General features: G+C 40.0%; 1 protein-coding gene across 4 annotated transcripts in view; it reads right to left on the bottom strand.

Annotated features, from left to right (window-relative positions):
- Nucleotides 1–18,683, bottom strand: part of ARHGAP24 (Rho GTPase activating protein 24) — a 259,411-nt gene that overhangs the window by 194,346 nt on the left and 46,382 nt on the right. The window contains exon 1 of one of the 4 annotated variants that reach the window (XM_050895329.1): nucleotides 9,030–9,091. The exons of 2 other annotated variants lie outside the window; for them this stretch is intronic. The gene's annotated coding sequence lies outside the window, so the exon portion shown is untranslated. Of the gene's footprint in view, nucleotides 1–4,741; nucleotides 4,792–9,029; nucleotides 9,092–18,683 lie in introns of those variants that run through there. One more of the 4 variants, XM_050895328.1, reaches the window with a different exon arrangement.

Below are 18,683 nucleotides of genomic sequence, written 5' to 3'. Positions count from 1 at the left end.
TTTTTCAAAAGCTGCAGCAGTGCACTTGCCAGTAGCTTTCCTCCACAAGCCTTTAGAACAGACATTATACTTTTATCCAGGTTTTCTGAGACATCTGAGAAACCTTTTGTACTACTGGCAGTAACACTCCTAATCACAGATACATCTGGCTGTTCTGCATTCCCCGCTCTCATTTTTGTCCTATCAGGGACAGCCTGAAGATATTGTGCTTGAAAGAATTTCACTTCCAAGGCCTAAATAATTACTGTTTGGGCAATAAAAAATTGTGAGAGGTGTTATCAGCAGTCAGATTGTAGAAGGCCTGATCCACTGCCCAGTGAAGCTAAGGGAAAGACTTCCATTACTTTTCAATGCATTTTGGGATCAGTTCCAAAACCAACACCCAATAATTTTGCCAGAAAATTGAGGTTTTGGTCAAATATAACTCTTTAGTACAAGATTTGCATTTCCATGCCAGAACCATACTACAGATATTCCTACACTAGCCAAACTTTTACAAGTCGACTGTTTGCTTACAGGAATTCAAGCACAGCTATAAATAGCCCAAATAAAATGAGACTAGAGAATTTATAAAGAACTTAAGAAGGTATTCAACTTCTTGTGAATTACAACAGAAATTAGTTAACAAATTCTGTCAGGCACCTTTGAAAACGTCAGCTTTTGTGTGTGCGCATTTATCTTCTGTTGTTGTGACTGACTAGTGTTAGTACACATGCGCACAGTTTAAACCCTATAGATGAGGTCTGGACACTAGTTCACTTCCCCTCCCCATAATCCCACAGTACCAGCTGCATTTGTCCCAGTATGAATCTGCCCATGGTCTAGGGTCACTGACAGGCATCAGACCTATCTTTTAGGAATCATGTAACAGCCTAGTCTCTCAAAAAACTTCTGCCCTGTTACATTCAGGACAGCACTCAGCCCAAGCTGGCGGATAGGAAGCTGAAGTGTGCCAGACACTTTGCAATTGCCCTTGAAATAGCAATGATCAATAGGAGTGCCTCTGTATTTATTGTGGTCTTTGGTACACAATGCTGGCAGATGGGGGGACTGCAGAGTCAGAACCTCTTGCCTCCCCTTTGTCCTTTCTCCAGCCAGCACTGAATGGAGCTCAGAGTTACTCCTAAACACATCATTTCTCTACTTGCTAGGACTTATTTCTTCCCCATATAGCAACAAAATCCTATTGGCTTCCTTGGTAGAGATAGCTGGGTAACAAAGTATTTCAAAGTGTCCTCCATATCTGTCAGCTGCTGCTATGTAAAGCAAAGCAACTGCAGCGGTTCTGTGACAACAGCATCATGCTGTCAGATCAGTATTTTGGGTAATTGCCATAGGTTAACTTTTGCTGCCTTTGCTATTAGGTCCTATTCTGTTTAAATCCATGCAGCAACATTCAGACAAACCATTTCTTGTCCTTCCACTACTGTTGTGGCAGCAAGAGGCATAATGAAATTGCACAGCTAAGAGCACTTTGTCCATTACAGACTCTCTTCTGACACCTAGAAATGACACTGTGTTCTCTCCATCACTTCCTAATCCCACTGCCTTTTCTGAGTTGAGATGGACTCCATCTGCAGAAAACTTGTGTAACCGATACAAGATTTACGTACAATCTGTCTGACTATCCTTTCTCAAGTGCAGATATACAATGTCTGATTTTGCAGTGATTACAAAATGTCACGCCACAGAAAAAGAGTTTTAAAGGTTTAGGGAGCAACTTACAAGGATAAAATTGTCTCTGTTACACTTTTGCATGTTACTCATTATGCACATATGTCCTGAGCTTTTTCTTCACATGGTAGCACACAGTTGCAAGACAAGGTTGCTGCTACCAATGTGACTGGAAAAGTGAAGGTCTGATTAGATTGGAGTGGTCCCTCATCTTCCAGGTTTCTGCCCGGGCTTCCACTTCGGGTGTCTTATTCTGTAAAACTGGCAATACTAGAGAAAAATTCCATACAGCAGAAAATCAGCTGTAACTATCTGGAGAAGCATACAAAAATACAGACAAGACAGAAAAGAGCCTCTGGTAGCTGAAGGGTCAAGGGATGCAAGATGGACAAAGAAATGCAGAACAGTTGGCAAGTCTCACAAGCTGAAATAATGAGCAGTGAAAAGGTCAGGGAGCAAGTCAAAAGCAGCATCTGGAACAGCAAAAAGATATTCCAACTCCCAGATGTCTCTCCCAACCGATGTGTTACACTGCCTCTGAATATCTGACACCGAAAAACCTCAAACCCTGTTTACAGCTTCATACTTTACATGGAGAAAGTGATCGTAAGGACAGCTTAAAAGTAACTTAATTCCCACGTGAGTGGTGAATACTTCAGCACTTACTGACTTCACTTACAAAAGAATTGATTAAGAGTTGTGTCCAAGGATGATCTCTCAAAGTATAAAAATAATCTCTGGCACTACTCTTTGTTCTCAAAGACTGATGGCAAAAGGCATCCGAGTACAGATGTCAGCAGCTCTCTGACAGTGAATCACTGAGAATGGAACGAGGCTGCATGCTCTTCTAGGAAATCCAACACAACAGGACTTCCCATGTTGTCCTATTCACAGCAGTTCAGGCCTTCCACATTCCTTGTAAAATTGACCAAGAGAATTAAGATGTTACAAGTTACATTCACTAAGTATGCTGACAGGCAGGAAAAATACATTCTAGTTTGTCTACGGCAGCAAAAGCCTCCTCCCAAACCTGCTGCAATTCTTCTAAATCAAAGGAGAACACGGGTTCTGCAAAAAGGGTTTGTGGTTGCTGGAGAGTGGGAGGAAGGAAGAGGAACATTTGCTGCCTGCATCGCACTTCAAATTAATCTCTTGCTCAGAGCAAATACAGCCCCAGCAAAGTCCCAACTCTGGCAACAAGAGGCTAGCACAGCAAGTGCTGGCTGGCGACATCTCTCCTGATACACAGATGTTCAGAGCAGGAAGAACCTTATTTCTGGGTGCCTCCACAGAAGCCACAGTGGAAACAAAGGAAAATTCAACCCACCTCAACCCACCCCATAATTACCTTTTAAGTCTTACATTAGTTCACATTTTATAAACAGAAGTCTATGGACTTATTTTTCACATATTTACTATTAACATTTCATGCAAAATTACTTCCTTCTGCTTTGTTAAGTACAATGCAATGTGTTTCCTTTTCAGTTCAAAGAAGTTCAAGCAACAGCAGCATTTGGTATTCTGCTGAGAGATCCTCTGAAGTAGACATCTCACACTTAGAAATGTGTTCCCGAGAAGGACCACTGCATCACCAAAATCTGTGCTTGGGAGCATCCCACCCCAGTGTCTCAGAGGAACTGACAGAATTACAGCACCTGCCTGCACTGAAATTCAGAATTACCACGTCCATTTCTCACCCGCTCCAGCGGCTCATGGACAGTGCAACACCTGGGGGCAACTTTAATGGCTATGTGTTCACATTACACATGTACTGTATGCATCCAAAAGAGCATATGGACAGTAAGCAGGTAGGCACGTACTGTACATAGGTAGTAAGCACCCACCCAGCTTCAGCGAGTATCTTGGCACCATCCCAACTGAAATAAACACAGGCAAGCCAGAACCAAAGGCTCAAACTTGGCACACTCAAGGGTGCATCCGCTTCCATTCCTACTAAACTCAGCACCAGCGCCAAGATTTGTGTCCTCTCTGCATGCCAACCCCGGCAGGACCTAAACTTAAAATAGACCTACTTTTAAACAGAAATCAGTATAGTTTTAATGCTGTTCAGAAATGTTTTATATAAATGGTAATTGCCTCTGTCACTTAAAAACATTAACCATACTGACATAAATTTCCATGTTAGAATACTGGAGACAATATAGTCAAAATTTTTAAAAGCAGATGTGTGTCTTTCCACGGAAAAAGCCAACTCAAAATAAGCACCATTACTTTGTAGTTGACATTTCCATCTTCTGCCCAGCAAAAGCACTAATTCATACTTATGGAATTAACATTTCACTTTTTTAAAACCAAGTTTGCATCAGAAAAATAGAGTCCACAATCCTTCCTATATATTTCAGAAAGCAGTAGTGAGTATGTTATGCCATCTAAATTGTTTTAGTAAATGAAAAATTATGCTCTACTACACTAATAAAGCCATTGTGGCACTGCCCTTTCCAATAAGCTCTAAGCGAATACTGTCCCCAAATTCCTAAGCCAGCACCAAGACACTACCCCTTGACTCTGAAATTAATTCATATGAAGGAACGGTATAAGTTCATGTGGTCCTTATCCTTTAAAAGGTCAATCTGTGCATGGATGCTAACACCTACTTTTCCAGCTTGTACTGAAGGAACCATTAAAGCCAAAGATGCAACTCTCTACTGTATTGCACCCACAGTCTTCAGGCTCTGTTACTATAACCCAGAGTTAAAAGGTGAATACACCTTCTTTAAAAGCATTCTGTGTTCACATGTATCTTTCTGGTCATTACATAAAAGGCATTTGAAATCTGCACAACATAGAGCATAACTGCATGCTGCCATAGTGGGTAGCCTTCCTCCTCACACTTATCTGCTATGCGAATTGAGTGAGAAGCAGAACTAAAGTCAAGAGCACTTTAGCAAGTAACTGGTTATCTTCAGCAACCTGAAAGCTAGCTGAAACCATGTAAACATCTTTTTCTGGCATTGCTCCACCAAAAAAAAAAAAAAAAGTGAAAACCAAGTTAAGTTATTCACCTAGTAAATGATTCAGAAACAGGAGACATGCACATGTTACTTACCTACACAAAACTTAAGGTAAACATTTCTTGTTTTGTTTACTTGAAAAAAGCACCAGCTAGTAGCAAAGCAACATCAGGCACTCTCCAGGTTTTAAGTAGGCTACAAAAAGAGAGACAGTTGTATTAACTAGGACTAACACTTCAGAGAAACAGCCGCAAAAGCAGAAGAGAAACAATCCAAAAATGGCTGCTGAATCTGCGGCCACTTTGAAACTGCGCTAAGCATGTTCATGTTTACATAGTTCAATTCATTCAGCATCTACTTTAAGAGAGGCAAGATATCCTGAGAATATAAATTCCTCCTGCTATGAATGACAGAACTCATTAACAGCATAAAATAATGTTAAGAACAAACCAGCAATATCTACTTTCTCTTATTAACTCCCTTTACAGTAAGAAGAGTCTGTGTTTTATGTAAGTCACTATCTGCACAGCAGAATATCAGCGTGCCCAAGGGAAAGGAGGTTATCACCCACATTCAGAGGGCCTTAGTATTTCATATTATTGTATTCAAAGCAACAGAGAAGCCTCGCCACCCTCCCCCCAAAAACAGCCCATCTCTCTATATGGACATCATTGCTCTACACTGTTGCTTTCTTGATTTTTCTTTCTCTCCCTATTTAAATGGGATTTCACAAGCCTGCAACTACTGCCTTGGACAAAGACACCTTGAAACATGAACCCCATGAACAGATTTCTCTAGTTTGTGTGTGAAAGAGGAAAAAAAACCCTCATTGTTGGGGCTTCTCTTTTTACAAACCTGAACGTGCAGAATTTACTTCAGTGTTACTCATGTTACCACTCATTTTAACTCAGCTCATCCCCTACAGCATGAAGTCGCAAGGAGTATGCGTGGACCTGGATCTGGGTCATCTCTGTAGCACTACCAGAAAGATACAGTGCTATATTAAACAAAGCATGTTTCTTCGTCACTAACACAGGCTTCCTTTTCTTCACACCTACATTTACAACACTTGATGCTTAATTCTGAAATGTTTCCAGCACTAGCTCTGAAAACAATGCCAGCTCATCTCCAAGATACACATTTGCTTTTTGTGATGATATAAGTTACTCATCACACTTCAGCTTTTTTTTTCATCTTTCAAAAATTTGCTGACTGTAACAAATCAAGAGGAAAACAAACATGTTAGGGTAACTCTTGAACAATATTAGTTTCTTGGGGAGTTGCCGAAAGCCACCATTCATCATGCTAACACATCAAGATGCTTGGAGACCAGGATAAAAACCTGGCTGGATGGCTGGGCCCAAAGAGTGGTGGTGAATGGAGTTAAATCCAGTTGGCAGCTGGTCACAAGTGGTGTTCCCCAGGGCTCGGTATTGGGGCCAGTTCTGTTTAATATCTTTATCAATGATCCGGACAAGGGGATCGAGTGCACCCTCAGTAAGTTTGCAGACAATGCCAAGTTGGACAGGAGTGTTGATCTGCTTGAGGGCAGGCAGGGTCTTCAGAGGAATCTGGACAGGCTGGATCGATGGGCCAAGGCCAACTGTATGAGAGTCAACAAGGCCAAGTGCCGGGTCCTGCACTTGGGTCACAACAACCCCATGCAACGCTACAGGCTTGGGGAAGAGTGGCTGGAAAGCTGCCCAGCAGAAAAGGACCTGGGGGTATTGTTAAACAATCAGCTGAATATGAGCCAGCAGTGTGCCCAGGTGGCCAAGAAGGCCAACAGCATCCTGGCTTGTATCAGAACTAGTGTGGCCAGCAGGACTTAGAGAAATGACCATCCCCCTGTACTGGGCACTGGTGAGGCCGCACCTCGAATACTGTGTTCCCTTTTGGGCCCCTCCCTACAAGACAGACATTGAGGTGCTGCAGTGAGTCCAGAGAAGGGCAAAGCTGGTGAAGGGTCTAGAGAACAAGTCTTATGAGGAGCAGCTGAGGGAACTGGGGTTGTTTAGCCTGGAGAAAAGGAGGCTCAGGGGAGACCTTATCACTCCCTACAGCTACCTGAAAGGAGGTTGTAGTGAGGTGGGTGTCAGTCTCTTTCTGAAAGTAACAAGCAATAGGATGAGAGGAAATGGCCTCAAGTTGTGCCAGGGGAGGTTTAGATTGGCTATGAGGAAAAATTTCTTCACCGAAAGGGTTGTCAAGCATTGGAACAGGCTGCCCAGGGAAGTGGTTGAGTCACCATCCCTGGAGGTATTTAAAAGACACGTAGACATGGCGCTTAGGGACATGGTTTAGTGTACGTTAATGGTTGGACTCGATGATCTTAAAGGTCTTTTCCAACCTAAACGATTCTATGATTTCACATAATATTGTGCTCTTAATGTCAAGACAGTCTCTGTATATTACTTACTAGTTTGCTCAGCTAGCTAATAACACTAGGTCATCCCCATCCCTGCCCCCTGCCTCCCTCCAAATTACATCCTCAATCATGACTGAATAAAACTCATTCCCATTTGCAGCATGCCATCAGAAGCAATAAATTACAGGACAGGAGAAAGTAACCACGTTCACATGGATGTTACAGATACAAGTTAACAGCAAACAACAGTCATCGACTTGCCAAGCAAGCATTGTTTGAGGACTAGGATCACCAGGCTGATCTGCTCATTTTGCTGTGCTAATCGCTCTAGCAATGCTGTCAGCTGAGGTCGTTGCCTTTGTGGTAGCACAGGGTTAGCTTGTTCCTGACTAGCAGCAAAGTACATTCTCGGTCTCGGTGCAGACTTCTCTTCCTTTTGCACCTCAAGTGGAAAAGCAGTTTCACGCAACATAACAAACAGGCATTCCTCTCCCAGTGACTCTCCTTTTGGTTCCTTAAGCTTCACCCCTGTGCTGACACCAGTCCTTTAAAACTTGTCATCATGAGATGAGAAACCACAACAGCTCTGTGATACATACAATCAGCCAGCCAATGTTAATCAGTAAACAATACAGAATAATAGAGAAGGAAATACAACAGAAAGGCCTTCTTTCACGTAGAACACCCCTTCCACATCAGAATGAACAGGGCCTTCCCAGCCTAATAAACTCACCGTAAAGCTGGGAGGGACATACTTGCTGTGCAGTGCCCACAACAATAAAAATCAAGGAAGCTTGACCACAAATCAAATGGTTGAACAAGGATTCATATTTTAAAAGGACAGAAAACAGAATTGCACTGACCTAATTCATACTCCAATCCAGGACTTGTATAGACAAAAAGAGTGAGAACAGTAACAGAAATATAATGCAATCTAGCTCCTTGCACTTAAATATCAAGTATATCTTCTATACACTATTGTCCTCATGAAGAGAGATGTCAGGATTCCCAAGTGCTATTTTACAATAATTCCTACCCATATTATTAATCTTATTATTAGCTGAACTGTTTATTTCCTTTCTTGCATTTCATGCAACTTGTACACAGTAGTTACTGTATCCAGTTTCAAGCTTTGTTCAAGGACCAATTCATCCTCATATTCCTGCAGTTTTGCTCTTCCAGGAGTTTCAGTAGCCCTGAGTAATGCATATATAAGTCTTCTTATCTTTCCCCTCTTTTTGGTGGCTACAGGTTAAGGAAAACAGGACAAAAATCAAATTCCTTTCATAGAATAATTAAGTTTTTTCCTCTGTCATCTACAGCAGGTGTCAAAATAGTCATTTCAAAAATGTTTATTTTTAGAAAGAAGGAAAGGACACCTTTTTTTCCTCACTTGTAACCTTCAGGTTATCTATAACCTGTACCCACACCATCCTGCATTTCAACAGCAACACATTTTATCAGTGCAGGAAACCAACAGAAGTTTAAATCAGTGCCTCACAAACTCAAGCAGCGCCTTACTTGCCTAAGCACAGATTGTTTGAGCATTTATTTTTGCAGAATAAGGTGCATTCTGGAAAGTATGAATTACATGAGGTGACTGCTAAGAGAAATACAGTAACACCACCACAGTTTATTCCATATGCAAGCCAGTGCAGCAGCGCTGGGTAAAAGCTACAACTGCAACTTTTATTATTTTAAAACTATGAGTTATGTACAGTTTTTCCCAAGGAATTATACTTACAATCAACCTCTAGAACAGACATTGCAGAAAAGCCAATGTAAGGCAATTAAATTAATCTATTCTTCTAATAACTTCATACTCGACTTCCCTTCTCTCTGCATCTGCAACCCTAACGACACTCTTACTTTTTCGTCTGCTCTTGATAAGATAATGATTTGAAAGTTAACTCTGTTCTTCCAAGTTGGAAGGTAAAATTTCTAGATATCAACCCCATAGGAAGTAATTTTTGCTCAAAGCTGTCTGTTTTATATCAGCTTAATTCATCACTTACCTAAATTTAGGAACCAAGTTTAATTAGAACAGATGCAGACGGAGTACAATTTTTCAGCTTATCTTCCAATAGACACAATGGTTCTCAAGACAATATTTCAACCTTTACGAATGGAAAAATATAATTAACCTTTTAAAAAAACAGATTAGCCAGTGCAAATAATGCATGACATTGCGGCACCAATTGGGTTTTCTAGAAAACACAAAGAACGTCGTACTTAGGGAGTTTGTAGAACAGATGCCCTGATTATTGTCTTGTGACCTGAGTTGTCTTTTTACATTAGCTCTGGAAAAGCTTTTCTGATTCTTCACTTTTTTGTTTTCAATTATTCCTAAGGCCTTTGTCTTTTAGAAGACATAACACTGCTGGTGCCGCTTCAGAACTGTTAGAGTAAACAGCACGACTCATCAAAAACAATTCTTTGACCTTGCATTTCCTAACAAAACAGACAAATGCTCTGGAAGTTTGAAAGAAATAAAAAATAGCTTTATACATAAAGTTTTCAGAATTGACAGAGAGAAAAACAATCAAGCACAGCTAACAGATGTCAGACTGTGGAAGGCATTCAGCTTCCCTGGCAATAATCTGGTAAAGGAATCTGGGTGAAATACATACAAAACACACCAATGCTTACAAGCACCAACTCACTTTGCCTCTTAGGATGATGAAATTTGCCACATGTTTCAGCAAAAGAAAAAATAAAACTGTTAATTCAATTGCTATTTGTGACTAGGCATTGTAATAGAGCAGTATCATCTACCTACCTTCTGCATCAAGGCCAGCTGAAGAGTCTAAGCACAAGATACTAAGATATCAAACATCACCAAGTGTCTTTTGTTAGGATGTGCAAGAAACCTACAGGAGCAGCCAGCTCATTAAGGGCTTCAGATTGTCACACAAATACACACAGCAAGAGCTGAGCAGCAGCAGGGCTCCTCTACCCTACACCAAGAGCTAAGTGAAACCACGGCTGACCTGATTACTTCAGCATTGGCTCATTGCAGCCCTCTAGGCTCAGGCCACACCAAAGAGATATGGACCATAACCTATAAATAGATAAAAGCAGCTAGAACTTGGAAACCCTCTCCACTTTACACAAATAGAGGAACAACTCCAATTTGACGCTTTCACTCACAAAGTACTTGCAGTTATATTTCATCAGGAACAAAAATATGTTTCCGGCATTCCAGCTCTCTGCTAAATTAGATGCAGATGATGAAGGTTTTTTTCCAAACATATGGAAGACAACGCAGCTGAAATCTCAGCTAGGCCTTGAAAGATTCTGTACATAAAGCATTAAGCTTTCTACAACACACAGGGAATCTAGGCAGTAACTACGATTTCATTTCATAGTGTGATTTAGGATGATATTACGACACAGAAATGTTAAAAGAAAGTAATAAAAGCCTTTCATGTACCCTCAAATAAAGTCAGATGTTCCTGTGTCATGTATCTGGACAACCTCTGCTTTCAATGGAAGCCTGATCTCCACTTCAAAGGCAGGAAATTAGACAAAAGGGGAAAGAATGTACACCTCTCAGTACTGGCAGCCCCAGGAAACCCAAGACCAAAGGACTAAATCCATCGCTTTCCCAACACCCCTAAGACAGACCAAAGCCTACAAGGTATTTAACTGAGAGAGAAATTAAAAGCACAAGCACTTGCAGTCCTCAATCTCAGCCACCAGTATATGAACCTTGCTCATTTCATTATTTGAATACTCACAGCATAGAAAGAACATTTTTGTATGTCCATTGCTAATATAACTTCTGGCTATCACTGTGAAAAGAAGCCATTCCTTCCACTATGTGTAGGTGGCTTTGTTCTTTTAATTGGTGTTGCAGACAGCAAATACAGGTTTAACCAGGGTATATGTTTAGCTTCCTCAATGTTAATTTGTCCTCGAATATTAACATAACATTGACTGAATCCAAAACATTAAAAGCACACAGTTAAATCCCAGCTTCCCAGGTTTTTTCCCCATTCTGAAAATATTTCTACACATTAGAAGTTATTTAATGGTGAACGAATTCTCCTTCCAAAGCTCCATCCTTTGGTACACAGTTTGATAGAAATTAGTTTGATCTGTAAGCTCTGCAATAAGTAGTTTTGACACTTGGGAGTAGGATGTAAATTTTTCACGTGATACCTTTCTCTAGTACTTGCTGATTATTCAGAAAATTGTCTATCCATGCTACAAGTTGATGCCTTACTCCTTACACAGAATACGTTTGAAACTTCTCCAAAGGAGCAGCTATTTCTGGCTTAAGTGCCACAAAAATTTTGTGAATAGCCTGAAAGTTCAACCATTACCACTGCATTTCCAAGCATACACACACTCTGGTGTTCAAGTAGTGTCAAATATTTCTTATCAGACATATGACACTTCACTGGGACTATTCACATTGAGTAAAACACGTAGTATGGCTAGTACTACTGATCTAGCCATACAGATATCCTGTTCACATTGATACAGATTCTGTATAGCTACTGAAGAAGTTGCATACGTTTATTTCTGGAGTCCCTCCGTTCTAGTGCTGCTGAAAACTTCTCTGCGCATTGTCAACTTTTCCTCCTTTTCATGCAACTCCAATTCAAGACAGATATGAATAAATTCAGCTGGAACCTTCATGAAAACTCACCATTTTGACTGGATATTTTTTTTTTTTTAAAGATTTTGCCTATGCAGGGAATGCGGGTTCTTGCAACTATCTCTATTAAGAACATGTTCCAAAATAAATTTGCTGTGAAGAAGGCAAGCACAACCAGTATTGGCTGGCTTCAGAAAAAGAAAACCGCAAATCTGTTTGGGTTTTATGTATACCTGTTGCACTCTTACGTCATATCTATAGCTGTGAACGCAACTAGAGCACTGTCCTTTCTATAGTGTATCTAATCTTAACTGTCATTATTTACTGCTCCAAATGACAGCACATCCAACTGCTGCGATGGAAACTCACACATGCTCAAGCTTTTTGAGCTGCTTCTGTCCCAGCAGAAATACAAGCTCTGAGAAGACGGCCAGCCTGCAAGGTACTATGAGAAGTTAAATTCAATTTAAGCTCAGGTAAGCTTTAGCCTTTTGGGGTGGAGGGAGAAAGTTGCTCTAAGATGAGTTTTTACAAAAGGGTTTCAAGAGTATGCTCTATAGTAGCATGAGTTGTACAGGTGAAATTTTCACTTATGGTCAAAAAGTTATTGCTTTACATCTCTGTTTCCGGGATACTCTGTTTTTAGACAGACACATGAACTTTATAACCTTCCTTGGTCTATAAAGCAGGTGCAAACTACAACTTACAACTGCATTAAAAAGCAATGCTCAGCCCTACATACTTTGCAACGGATAAAATAAAAAAAGAAAAAGAAGACCCAATCAGGGATGACGGTAGTGTCAGATGGTGTTAGAAACTGTACTTTAAAATGGCATGTCTATCAGGTAACATCTTCAGGTCAGGCAGATTAGGATGCATTCAGCAAGCAAGTTCATTAATTAATTAGTCTAGTAGAATGTTATTCTTTATGCAGGACATGCAGCTTGGTTAACCTATAACTTGTTTCATTGATACATTTTAGATACATTAATTTTCACAAGGAACTGGTAGGAATCAAAACAAGATCAATCATTTCACTTGCTCAGGTTTGCCCCTCTACTGAATTCATAGCTCAGATGATGAATTACAAAACAGGTATTTGTAGCTAACCTAGCTCACAACCGTGCAAGCTGCTTTACTGGTTGGCAAGACAGGGAAATACTGGAATCCATTCCCGGCAAAATCTTAAAGAGAAACAAGTTCTTGAGACATACCACCTCTTTGATCTTGAAATCTACCCCTCCCCAGTAACAAGTTAAGGAGCTGGCTAATGTTTCACCAAAATTGAGCAGATGAGATTCTTTTCAGTGTCTGAGCATTCAAAATCCTGTACAGACCATATTTTTCAAAATTATTAATTACTGCGACTGGCTGAAGAATACAGTCAGTTTTAAAGCTATGTGCAAGATATGTAGAGCTAAATCACCAAGAGAACTACTTCTACTTAATTTTCACCACTATTATCAGATCACTGTAGATTACACCAAAGTGATCCCTAAGGATGACACCAACTGATGTTTTCTTTTGGCAGAATGGGACAAGATTCAGTAAGCAGTTTTACTTTTTAAAAAAAAATCTGACATGTTTTTTACTGTTACTCACTAAGCAAATCATTGGAAAATTTCACTTGCAACAATTCACATTGTTCTTTAAAGCTTGTTGAACAACCCATAAAGCTTCTCATTCTGAATAACTAGTATGAATGGGAAAGAGGCCTGGGTTCATTTTCTGGATCAAAAAAACTGCAGGTAGAGGAGGAGTGTGTATGTTAAAACCATTGATTTTAAACCATCTCCTTTCCCCCTACCCCCTCCTTAAACAGTACTTTTGTAAATTTACCTCAATTTATTTTCTCCTGCTCAAAATAGGCAAATGAACATTCCCTTTGTAAATATTTTGGGACAAGCAAAATATGTTCCCAGGAATCTACTAGGCAATGATTTAGTTACTACTACTTTTATCCCGCTCAGTCACACAGCTTATCCTGCACAAACACCCATATAGGTGATCCAAGCATAACATTGGCACAGCTGTGCAGCTGTGTGGAGCCTTTAACAGCTCTACACCTGGTTCAACAGTTGAGAAATATAAGGGAGGTAGGGCAAAGGCAGTCATGAAAAACTCCACTTGCCTCTCCCAAATGGCAGCGGAGAAGCTAAAATCAGTCTCCACCTACTGTCCCTCCCCTTCCTGAACAGACCTGTACACTGTAAAGAACAGTGTAAGAAAATGCTCCTGTCCATACTAAATGGTTCATTTTTCCCATGAAGGGTAATGAGCTAAGAACGCATATTTCTGACAATCAATAAAGACCTGTCTGCTGTACCAAGAGGGCATTTTGATTTGCTGGTCCTGTAACAAGACTGACAATATCTACCACAGCCATGGGTACACAAATCTTTGCAGAAAATGGCACAACAGAGGTCCACATCAGAGTATTTTGTGAAGGAGTTTTCACTGAAAAACAATGCACAGAAGGAGAAGAGATCACACAAAGCAGTACAGCCATAACCTCTTCATTTTACTAGGTTTTGCAATCCTGAAACATTTACCAACTGTTTTGTAGGAGGAGTCTGAAAAAGGCATTCAAGAGAAGCACCTAACTCTCCCAGTGATGTTTGCTCTGGACCACTAATTCCACAAGATATAACCAGAGCATGAGGACAGAAAAGGAACTGGGAACCACTACCTGAGTGGTAACTTTAGGGCCCAATTATAATCTTTTCAATCCCAAAGCCATCATAAAGTGAGGATGAGACCATCTCCAAAGAAATCTGTTTTTGTCAGGGGGACAAATGAACCTAGTGACCAACATATCACTGACGCTACATATCCAGGGCCTACAGCTATTGTGCCATCACACAGAAATTACAAGAGACAATTCAAAGTCTGAAGAAAACATTGCAACCAGCTCCTTGCATCTAGAAGATAATGAGATACTGGGGGGGGGGGGGGGGGGGGGGGGGGGGGGAAGAGAGAGAGAGAGAGAGAGAGAGAGACTTGTCAGATGGCAGCTCTTTCACAGTATTACAGAGGCAAGATTTATATAGAATTTTAAATGAAAAACTATATAAACAAAGAAGTAGACATTTATCATGGTGATCACTTTAAGTTGATACCTAGTAATAAATCTTTGTATGTGATTTACTGCCAAATCCATGTACAAGCTCAAGTATGCATAACAGCTCCTGAGAAGATGAATAGCATCATTTTAAGATTGTTAAAAGTGCAATTATGACCACATTCCTACCAGACAGCACTGAACCTTAGACTTCACATTCTCAAGAAATGCCCCCCACCTTTCTAAATATTTTCTCATCTCAAACTTGAATCCGAGTCCTACTTTTCATTGAAACTCATCATTTCAGAAACATCCTAATATCTTAAAAGTGAACACACAGTGTATTATTTGTTATATTAGATACCAGTTTACAATATGCTCTCAAAATCAAGCAATGCAGTATTTCAATTAAAAAAAAATCATGCAAGTGATAAGCTCCCACTAATGGTTACAATTACATGAATGAGTCCTTTCTGGTGGGAAAGTGTTTTGCGAAGTTGTTGACCAGCCCTCTTCAATACAATACCCGACTGGAGTGTTGCACAACTCCTAGAAGAAGGAATCCAACAGTATGAAAAGGTGACATACACACACACTTAACAATAGCTCTTCTGTGCAGACAGAACATGACTTCAATTCAGAACAGATGCCGAGGGGAACCTGATCACGTCCCTGTGTCACACTTCACATGGAGGACTAAACTGCAGTTTATCCTTTGAATTACTCAATTGCGAAGAACACAAAGTGAAAGGAAAAGAAGAAAACTGACATGTCGTCACCACAGTTGACAAAGGAAGTCTAGACACATCTGGATATTATGAAAGCAAAATACTTTAAACATGACTTCCAGTTGTTCTCTCTGGCAAATATGCATTAGATGTGCTAAACTCTAATCCCAAGTTATTTGAATTGCAGTTTAGAAATACAAAAAAACCCAGAAGGGGCAGATCTCTGCTGGTAAAACCAAAAAGCCCATGACAAGCAGCATAGCACATAATGGAATGAAAAAATGAAAACCAGTTCTAAGAGGAACAGATTTCAACACAGTCTTCCAGAACAAAGCTGCTTTATCATCTTTATTATGGTTTCATGTTTGCTGTAAGGAAGGAAGGACATAAGCAGCTCTTGCAGCAGTGTGACATTTCCTGAGAGACTGCTGAGGAATCTGGGGTACCCCAAAAGATATCTCACATCTGGCACTTGGGGAGCACCCTGGTATAATTCACCTCATGGTCCAGATTTTCCTAAGAACCTACCATTCAAGCAGCCCTGCGACAAACCTTTTCCCAAGGAAGTATTTAAAGCTTGAATCTGCAACGCAAAATCTTAGCAAGCTGTCCTAGCACCCCTGAAAAAAAGGCTTTGATAGTGGTAATTTGGAAGTGATGCAACAATTTACAAAAATCAGACTTTGTCAATGCTATTCTAGATTTTTCCTTCCTGTCCTAAGGCAGTGAAGTGGTTGCTCTTGGATAGAAACCTGCCTTTAAGATTTGTAAGATGATTTGATCCTCATGAGAACTAAAAGAATCACATTTGATGGACAAAGAACAAACAGAGAAGACACCGCAACTCTGGACTATTTCTTGCAAGCTTCACATTTGAAAAATACAATTTGCCTTCTGTGATAAAAATAGCCTGAAAGGAATACAGAGTAAACATAGATCTCTTTCTTCATTACAGTTCCCTAACCGTGGTAATATATAACAAATTATTTGCAAACTTGCTTTCCAATTCAATATGGAAAATAATACATCATATCAACATATCATCAGCTTGTTTACCGAGTTTGATTTTTCCCCACTGGAAACAACAAAGACAACTTGGAAGACATTCAGGGCAGAGGAATGAAGATGAGCGTTTGGTTGGACTGACACCGTGACAGCCAAGAAAAGAACACAAAACATTCCACAAATGTTTGAAGGGTGCAAACACCAAGGAGAAAAACAACAACTTAAAGGGGAAGATGATAAACTTGGGCTCACTAAGGCAAGCAAATCAGTGGCTCAGGAAGTACATCAGCAATATCCACTGGCAGCAATATAAACCATCAAAGTTACCTTCCCACAGCATGCTTAAGTGAGTAAATAGTCCCTTGTTTAAAGAACAAAAACGAGCATGACCTTTCCATTGCCCAGCAAAAGCCTTCAAGTGTTCAGTGAGGACCACTCCTGTATCAAACAGTTTCTTCAGAGCCAGAAATGCATGTACACCATTTGGCACAAGTTCAGTTTTTCCATGCTCTACACCTTCATCCAAATTTGTACTAAAAAAAAGATGTTCTGAATAGTATTCAAACGTCATCATCCTGATGACTACAACTCCATAAACCCAAAGCTGTTCATGAGGACCCTATACATAAACACAAAATGTATATTCTGAAGACATGCTAATTTTGCTGTTTAGCCAAAAGACTTCTCAGTATTGCTACCGCCAATTGTTTCAGATTTCCCATGTTTCGAGGTTTGCATGATTTCACATCAAACTCAAAATGTTAAATGTGATTCTGAATTTATGAAAATACAGCAGTTCAGGAAAACCCATCTTAGTATCCCTCACTGCTAATTATTTCCACTGTATGTGAAGAAATCATCCCATTTTTACAGTGTTTTTTTACTAAGACAGCCTCTGCCCTGTACAGGTCAAAACCAAGGGTTTAAGCATATGAACAAACTTGTGGATGTGTGATGGACAAAACTGTAGTACTGATGAAACATTTTTACCTGTGAATAATTAAAATAATTTTTATTCTATGAACTACATGACTTAGTAGGAAGTTTTCTTCTTTCGGTTTGTAGATTGACACAAACGACTGGAATAACCACAAAACTCTGTTCCACATTTTTCAACTCACTACTGGCTTTACACTTGTTTCTTATACTATGTTTACCTGATTCTTGTTTATTGGTATGTGTTGCAGTTTTCTCAGCAAAACTTTTTCTGCCCTTTTTATTGGGTTTCAGGAGATACTAAAGACAATATAAATGGAAGCCTTTGTTTGGGGAAAAATTACATCAGCCATCAAAAGTCCACAGCAGATGTATCTTGAGGTCACGAACCAGATCCCTCATCCAAACAGAATGCCAAGACTTTGTCAGCAACACTTAGGGTAACAACAACAGTACTAAGTCCAATGGTAATAGCTTTTTAGAGAGAAAGCTGTGTCAAACTATATTGGTAAAACAGTATGGATTGCGGAGCTGCTGACACTAACCTCTACAGCAGGTTGACATACTGAACAACAGTAAGTCCAAAAAGCGCTGCAGGCATATTAGTATCCACACCTAACTGTTCCCAGTTTTCTGCACAGCAGTTGCTGGGTTTTCTAAGGTCTCTGGCAATTTTTAAGAACCTGTCTGAAAGCAAACATGGCAAACTGCAAAACATACTGCTACGTAGAGAGGAGATGCTCAGTGGAAATGACCCACAATTTCACCACATATGAGGAACATATTCACCCTAAACCTGTCCATGAAATTCTCGGAGCCGTCTCCTGTGTTAAATGTGCCATGTATATTACCTGAATGAATGCACACAGTAATGAAATATTATTCTTTCTGGTCCATTGTACACAGAGGCTGCAATTACAACCAGCTCTCAGGTAGGTTACAAACACAAAGACACTTGGAAGCTTGCCTTCTGTTGTCTCCAGAGGACTTTTTTTTTTTTTATTTGCCAGCCTTGCACACCCACAAAGGGGCCAGTCAAAATCTGGCTGTCAAGAAGAATGATAAAAATTTGCTCTTATTATAGCATATTTGTATTCAACCATCACACAAGCCTGCAAGAGTTCATTGTACTTTGATAACAACTAAAACTTTTCTGATGAACAGCTTCTCCATTTTAGCTGCAAAACACCACAGCAAAATCAGCACAACTATGCCAAAAAGTGTAAGTTATCCTGAAGAACTTTGCTCTAAATTAGTTATTGAGAAACTACTGAATCATTCATAATATATTTTATAATTTGCTGATGCTTAAGTCTATTTACGTGGCTCTTAA

The sequence above is a fragment of the Gymnogyps californianus genome, chromosome 4 (genome assembly GCF_018139145.2).
Source record: "Gymnogyps californianus isolate 813 chromosome 4, ASM1813914v2, whole genome shotgun sequence".
In the NCBI taxonomy this organism is placed as follows: domain Eukaryota; kingdom Metazoa; phylum Chordata; class Aves; order Accipitriformes; family Cathartidae; genus Gymnogyps; species Gymnogyps californianus.
The sequence above is the reverse complement of the archived record's forward strand: the minus strand, read 5'-3'. Positions and strand labels throughout refer to the sequence as shown.